Here is an 8,299-nt window from a genome sequence, read left to right on the forward strand (position 1 = left end):
TCGAGGATTAGTCGCGGTGTCATGAAAATCGGTTGACGCTATTGGCTGGAGGGCCTCCTTTGAGGGGCGTCTGTCGCTTCGTTCTTGAGCTAGCTGCTTAACTAATTTATGAATAGTTAACTCATTTATTGAGAGTCGTGCAGCCGACCGTAAGTAATATCCTCACCACCTTTTAGAATTCTAAAATCTCGTTTACTTGCTTCACTGTAGCCCAACAAATTTTGGCATTTCTACGAGTTACAAGCACTGGAGAGGTTGCTTTGCCTGCAAGCTTCTCGAATGCGCGTGTATTTTGGCGCGATGTAGGCAAGTCATCTTCAGCCACAGCGCCGAGGGTAACCGCGTTTTTGAAATTCTAAAAACTAATATTGATATTGCTTATGCTTGGCTACATGCCTCTCATTAAATAAGGAGGGTAACGGTAATAATCACAGTTAAGTATTCGGTATCGGATAACCGGGCTACTAGTTAGCACGTCCTAACCGTATTACGATGCACTACACCGCCGACAATGCTTTGCAAAAAAAAAAAAGCGCTCTTCTAACTCAAAAAGCCTATATTTGAAAACTCCAAAACATCTTAGGTGAAACAACCGGTACAAAGTCTGGCTTTAACCAAAGTTCATCTCAAGGAACAGCGCAAAGGACAGGACAAGAATATATTAGACAACAGGACGAGCGGTGACTATCTACTGACGTTTTTATTTCAGTAGGCGGAAATATATAGGCTTTGAAGGCTTGATAACAAATATAGAAAGACAATTGACGTAACAGGCACAACACATCATTCGAAGGCGAGGGGGAAGACACGTAGTTGAGTTTCCCCTTCAGGTGGCGATGAGAGGAAGCACCTTGTTGATGAAATCAGGGTTTCTTGATGACCCGGCGGTTCTAACTCGCAAACATTCACGTTCCTCGAGGAAAGGAGAAGGTTACCTATGTATTTACAACATAAATAATACAAGAAGAAACAAGCAAGGAGAAGACTATTTACAACATGACTAAATCATTGACCAGACGAATGCAGCCCTGGTTCAATCCAGAGCGCTTATTTTTAAACCCTCTGTCTCCGCCGTTAGCGGCGACTGCAACCAATAAGATTACAAGCGACCCAGCTTACCAATCAGTGGCTATGGAAAGGAAAATAAGGTTTCCGGCAACTAATCCCAGATTGGGGAAATAGTACTGATTAAACATTTGGGAAAGGAGAGGTTGCAATCAAACATACGGACAGCACAACCACGACTACCATTTCCCACGGCACCATACTTACTACATTCCTAACATTGTCACCTGTTTTCTCTTTCGCACACGTACATGCGAGACAAACAAACATAGCCGACGAGATATCACTCAAGTTGTTTGCAGAAAAAAGAGAAGAATACAGTCGTCAAGGGAAGAATGCGTTTCATGGTCACTCGGCTAATACTCAGCCATATCTCCTGCATTCCCGAAGCCTGGGCAACCCCTTGACGCCGCACACATGTCAACAGCTGTACCTGGTCAGGCTTCTTCAAGACGAGTTATGCCCGTGACAGCGCGGAGTAAACAAGGACGTCCGCCGCAAGAAGGGGAGGCAGGGACGGGACGGGTCCCTTTGTTGACGACGCGCCGATCACAATACAACCACTTCCGACCCCGCTGGTGCGGCCTTCCTCACGAACTCAAGAACGACTGGCACCCAGGAAAGGTCAGCGAACTTCACACACGTGCTCGGCTCAGCTGCTAACAACACAGGGGGGGTGTTAAGAAGAAAAATTAGAAAACACAAAAACGGAAGCAAAATGGTCAACAAAAAAGGTTTTTCCTGGCCCTTGGCCGCGCCGTACTCCCTCTTCCGAGATACACGCCCCATTGCTGGGGCTTAGGGCTCGCTGCAGCTCCGCTTGTGGTCTTATGCGCATTTACAAGAGAGTGTGTGCGGATTAGTTGGCGTATCACGTTTATTCACAGCGCAAAGGATCGAAGAGAACGAAGAAGGGGACATACACAGCGCTGTGTATGTCTTCTTCGATCTCGTGCTTAGCGTTTTGCATAAATATGTGCATTGCTGTCAACTGACAGCATCTAATGGCGCTTACCAATCGGTGATCGTTCGCAAGTTTTGAAAGTTGGGTTTTGAAGAAAGTAAATGGCACAGTATCTGTCTCGCATATCGGCGGACGCTCTAACCGCGCCCTAAGGGAAGGGATAAAAGAGAGACTAAGAGAAGAAAGGAAGAAAGAGGTGCCGTAGTGGAGGGCTCCGGAATTATTTCGACCACCTGGAGATCTTCAACGCGCACTGACATCGCACAGCACACGGGCGCCTTTGCGTTCCGCCTCTATCGAAACGCGGCCGCCGCGGTCGGGTTCGAACCCGGGAACTCAATCAATCAACCAAACAATCAGGTTTCACAACAAGGATGTGAGGATCGGGGACAAAAAACCTATATAGGCTTGAAGGTGTCCCCGCCCTCTACAGCAGCTACATTGTGCACAAAAACGCACAATCACACAACGCTACAGCACATGGTATGCCGGTGATATTTAAACAGAGAGCCCACATCATCGAAATATGCATGTTCAGGGCATCAGTAAGGACATAACCATCGAATATTCATCTTAAGGGGGACGGCACAACAGCAAGGGTTGACTTATTACAGTAAGGAAAGAACTGCTATATTGTTACTGTTCCCTAATTACAGTTCATCACAATTGTGGGCTCAGTATCCGAGCGCACTAACCACTGAGCCACCGCGGCCGGTAATTTTAATTGGTTTTTTGGGGAAAGGAAATGGCGCAGTATCTGTCTCATATATCTTTGGACACCTGAACCGCGCCGTAAGGGAATGGATAAGGGAGGGACTGAAAGAAGAAAGGAAGAATAGGTGCCGTAGTGGAGGGCTCCGGAATAATTTCGACCACCTGGGGATCTTTAACGTGCACTGACATCGCACAGCACACGGGCGCCTTAGCGTTTTTCCTCCATAAAAACGCAGCCGCCGCGGTCGGGTTCGAACCCGGGAACTCCGGATCAGTAGTCGAGCGCCCTAACCACTGAGCCACCGCGGCGGGGTGGCGGCCGGTAGCAAGTGTTCTTTTCTGCTCTGCTGTCTTTTCTAGCAGCAGCTAGCTGCCCAATGGATGGCGATGCCGCCCTTCCGAAGGTGTTACGGTGTATTCATATCGGCGAGCAGGAGAAGCTCATCAAATTCGCGAAGGAGCAAGTAGTTGTCATACCGTAGTGGTGCAATCAGAAATCAGGATCCAAATCATCCACTTAAACATGGTCTTCGGTTTCGCGGAACAAAAAAACCTGACCCTGATCGCCGATATGAATACGCTCCAACACCTTCGTAATAGCGGTATCGCCATCTATGGCAGCTATACTAGGGGACAGCTTTTTGTGGCTATGCAGTGGAAGCTACGAGAGCGAGGCGTCAGCCCGCCGGGCGTTTCCCGCACTCTTGCGCAGCAGCGCGCCACTGCGCAGTCCCGGCAGCTGCTGAAGATCGAACAGACTGCTTCGTACGAAACGACGTCGTTAAAAAGGGGGTCCCGCCTGCAGAATGCGTGCCGACGCGCGCTGAGCGTTTGTTTCCTAGGGGCCCGCCTATGTGGCTCTGAACGCAGATTTCATAGTGTCTGCGTGCCGAGTCTACGTATGCTCGCACCTGACTCCTGCGGTACCGTTTCGGTCAAATGAACAGTCCGCTTTGTGACAACTGCTGCACCATCGAAACTCTGGAACATATCCTGCTTGAGTACCCTGCGCATGCTGACGAGCGTGCGTACTATGAACATTGCGTGGAGAAGCTCTCCCCAGAGCCTCTAACAATAGACAGCGTTTTAGGTCCCTTAGCCTGCGCCAGGCAACAGAGACATGCAATGACCTTTTTGCTTGCATATTTAGAGGACATTGGACATCTCGACAAGCTATAGCTTCACCTTGCATGTTACCCTCATGCATTCTTCACGCAGTGAACTTTGTCAGCCCGTTTGTCGGACTATGCACTTCATCATTTCGTATGCTACATCATTGCTCGCCGATGCAGCTTAGTACGATGCTCCCTCTCCCCTTTTTATCTCCTTTATTTTACCTTTTCCGCGCCGCTCTCCTTCCGTCTTTATCTCCCAAATTCTCTTCCGCACGCAGAGTAGCATGCCAGCGATTTTTTAAAGCCGACTAAATTCTCTGCTTTTTTTATTTAAGGGTCTTGCTCTCTATTCTTTTGTTGCCAAACCAAAGGAGAATCCGGGCGCGCGAAATAATGAAGAAAATGAAAGAAATAAAAACACGAGTGCAAATAATAAACATTAAAACCAACAACCTGTGAAAAACACGCTGTACGTGGGCTTGATATGCTCCGTGACGCAATTTATATTTTTAGCTTCTTGAATTGATGAGGCGTTAAAAAGTGCCCGCTGCTTCACACGAGCTGCACTCGCTGGAGTGAAATGCCGCATGGAATATAAAGACTTTTCTTACGGTGGCGTACTTTCTTTATACGTTTTGGTCAGAACAATTAAATTTTGTGCTTCCCGCCTGTAAGGCCGCCGCTCTTTTCCAGCTCCGTTCCTTTGGAGGACGCCGGCACACGCGGAATCGGCTGCCCAGTACAAGCGAGAGCCCCCGAGTGCATACGGGGAACGAGAAGGGTCGCTTGACGCACCGACCCCCCCCCCCCCCTCCCCCCCTAACGACGTAGGCTATCCCCGGAGAGGCACCCGCAGCGTCCCGCCGTGCCTCGTGAACAAAAGCGTATTTCCAGGAGGGCAGTGACAGAGACAGACACTTGTCACGGCGGACACGCCGTACCCAACCAAACCGTGGGAGAACACGGACGATCCTTATCTGGTTTCCCGGAGCGGCAGACAAACCCCTTCATGCTTATTAGCTGTGTCCCGCCGTCGGAAGTGCTGCGACTTCGTGGCCCTTTCGCTCCCTCTTCTGTTGCTGACGGGCGACGCGGACCGATGATGCCCATCAGTGTCAAGAACTTTACGAGTAACGTCAGCGAAAAAGGGGGGGGGGGGGGGGCGGTGTGCCTGAGGAAAGTCGGAAGAATAGCTCCGAAGGGAGAGCGTGTGGATACTCTTACTTGAGAGAGAGTGGTGGCGTATTTGTTTTTGATTTGGTTTGCGTTGTTAACGAGACGCTGGGTTCGAGGCTAAGCGCAACCCACGGGGTAGTCCCCATCTCGCATGTTATTTTTGATTGGAGAATTTATGCTTAGGGAGGGCCACTGAAAATTACCCCCTTAGTCCTTTGTTAAGTGCTTAAAAGCGCATGTGAACGGATGGAGGCCAGTCCAGTCCAGTCTGAGCTGGGGCTCCATACTTAGCATGTAACGTGGTGCTACTTAGGCTCTAACCCGTCGGGTCGATGAGTAAAGTAGCGCAAAGTTTGTTCTTTTCTAAATTCATTTCTGCTTCTTCCAGTTTAACTCTCTGTATATGTATGCTGTAAATATATGCTCTGCTGTCATCATCTACAAGCACGCCTCCTGTCCGTCTTCCACGCCGAACGACACTAGAGGAAGGGTTCGTAAACCTCCCTCGAAGAAACGAACGACCTGAAAATCTACTCCGCCTGTCTGCCAGATCTCCTGGTGGGAGCTTTCGTTTCCCTTATGTTCAGTTGTGCGCCTGTTATACAGCATCGAGATGAAGACGGCTGTCTTGCGCTATTATGATTAAATTCATTCGACCACGAACTTCAAGTGGGTTCCATCAAAACACACTATTTTCGACTTTCGACTAGAAGCGCGCTTTTTGAGTGACAGGTTTCGTTTGAACTCCAAATTCTTTTAGTGAGCGGAAAATGTAGCCGAGTGTGCGGACAGTTTGCAAAATATCTGCTTGCTTTGAAAGTCCGTCAGAACGGAAGATTGAGGTATGCGCATCAATATTTCCAGTGAAGCACTAATCTAACGTTTCGTTCCGTTTCGTTTTATTACCATCCCTTTCGGGGTATTACATAATGGGTGGGTTACATATCATGGGTGAGATTACAATTATTGAATGTGAGGAGGAACAATCGTCGCAAACATCGATGGACAGGTTATGACAGCAAAGACGTGGGGAAGGCCTTTCCAGAGTATAGCTGCTCGGGGAAAAAAATGTGCCAGCAAACGCAGCGGCTCTAGTGAGCGGTCGAGCAACATAAAATGAATGCATAGTGCGGTGTGATATGCATGAAGGTGGTGCTAGGTATGGGGGATGATTAAGCGAACTGGGAAATATCTCAAGGAACAGGCAAAGGCTAGCTATAAGACGAGTGCTTAGGTCCAAAAGTTTTAATAAACGTGTACTAGAAGCCCAGAGGAGTCAAACTGAAAAACTGGAATTAGTTTTCTCTTCGCATTTGACCGATCATGCTTCACGTGTTCTCCTAGGACGCAGGTTTTTAATTTAATCTTAGCACAAGTTGCACTTTTCCGAAGGCATGGCGTATATGGAACGACTTCACTGCCTTTTGAAGCGTTTACAAGTAGCAGTATTAACTGCTTAGCTTACAAGCCACAGCTGTGCTCGTGACGTTGTGCTATAGTATTGCCAATAACAAGTCACACCAGTTGAGCCCGATGCTGTTTTGTTTTCACATGCCAAAGAAAGGGCAGGCATTTCCATCTGTTTCTGTTTTCAGTATTAAAGAGCAGGCGAAGCACAAGGAAAATTTGTTTTGGCTCTTTAAGAGCATCAAGCTTGCAACGTTTTGTAAGCATGACAGATCGTTTGCGTAATGCAACGCCGGTGGCTGCGGTGTTCCTTAGAAGCGAGCTGTCTCTTCCACTTGTTCCGAAATTGGAAAATAATGAAGACAGGTAATAAGTCTCCAAGAGTCGAGTTTTCATCGTATAGTTGAATCTGAAATGGACTCCGACGATGAACAGAGTGACGCGACGACACGCTAGGTAGCGCTTGTGTAGCAACCTTGTTTTCGCTAGCACTACTTCTCTTGAAAAAGCCAGCGGGTCTCTGAAGCCTCGACCTTTGACCTTTGAGATGAACTGATTTGGATACAGTGTGGCTATAGGGAAGGTCCCGTGGTACAAAACTATCTTGGAGGAGAATGTAAGGCAATGTCTAGAGAAATCGAAGCACAAGTTAAGGCAATGTTTAGGCAATAGTCAAGCTAAGTCGGAACCAAGTACTTTTGCACGTCAAACTCGTTTTAACAGCGCTAAACCTCGGTTATTTTTCAATAATATAGCGCATTTGCAATAAAAACAATAAAAGCGCAAAATAGGGTCCGGGTTTGCACCTCTTCGATGAGTTGCAAGAAAGCGTGAACATCAGGCTGTCGTCGTCCAGATGCAGTAATAGGGCGTCCAGCACCCTCGTTGCTTCACTGCCGTAAACTAAGCAGGACGGTGACATATTCGTCGTTTATTGTTCGACCTTACTCTGCATGAAAGGGACGCAGGTGAGCACTTCGTCCCAAGTATTGTGCTAAACGTCGACGTAGACTGAGAACCTGTCAGAGAGTGTTTTGTTCTGTCGTTCTGTCAAACCTTTCGTTTAAGGGTGGTATGATGTTTTCCTGCGGTGGTTTGTATGACTGTGAAGCAAAATCTGCTGTAGTAGCTCAGTCATGAAAGCTATACCCCTGTCATTGAATAGAATCTCCGGTGCACCATGACGTAGAACGATTTGACGGACGAAGAATTTTGCTATTTCTAAGGCTGTCCCGCACGGCAGAGCTGATGTTCCTGCGTATTGTACAGTCCGTAGCAACGATGACCCACTGGTTCCCCGAGTTCGGAAGAGGGAACGGTCCCAACATTGCCCATTTCGATCCACTGGAAGGGCCTCGATGGTGGTTCGGTTGACTTCAAGCGCCCAGCTGGTTTTGTTGATGGCACCTTGAGACGCTGACATTTTCGACAAGCTGTGACGTAGTGCGCAGAATCCGCATGAATACGGAACCTGTAACACCTTTCCCAGACCCTGTTGGATCCAAAAGTTTGTTAATCGTGGTAAGCTTTAAGGATTTCCTCGCACAGGCTCGCCGTAGGTCCACCACGGTTTCCCTCATATCACCGAAAGTTGCATTGGCCTTTAATTAAAATCCGCAAAGTCAAATCAAATTAACGGTGGCCAGCTGGGCAGGTAAGACGGAGCGTTGATATAGGCTTTAAAAATGACACGTTTTTATTACGGAATGCGCATCAGTGAAATGGCGGTTATATTGAAGGAAGCGTTATTGCCAGCAAAAGTCCCCATAAAAATTGATGTGTTGCAAGGCTCAATTCAACAGGAGGTTTCGTACAGACGCAAATAAAACGCAACATTTCTTTCCAAAACAAAAAAAAA

The sequence above is a fragment of the Amblyomma americanum genome, chromosome 10 (assembly GCF_052857255.1).
Source record: "Amblyomma americanum isolate KBUSLIRL-KWMA chromosome 10, ASM5285725v1, whole genome shotgun sequence".
NCBI classification, from domain to species: domain Eukaryota; kingdom Metazoa; phylum Arthropoda; class Arachnida; order Ixodida; family Ixodidae; genus Amblyomma; species Amblyomma americanum.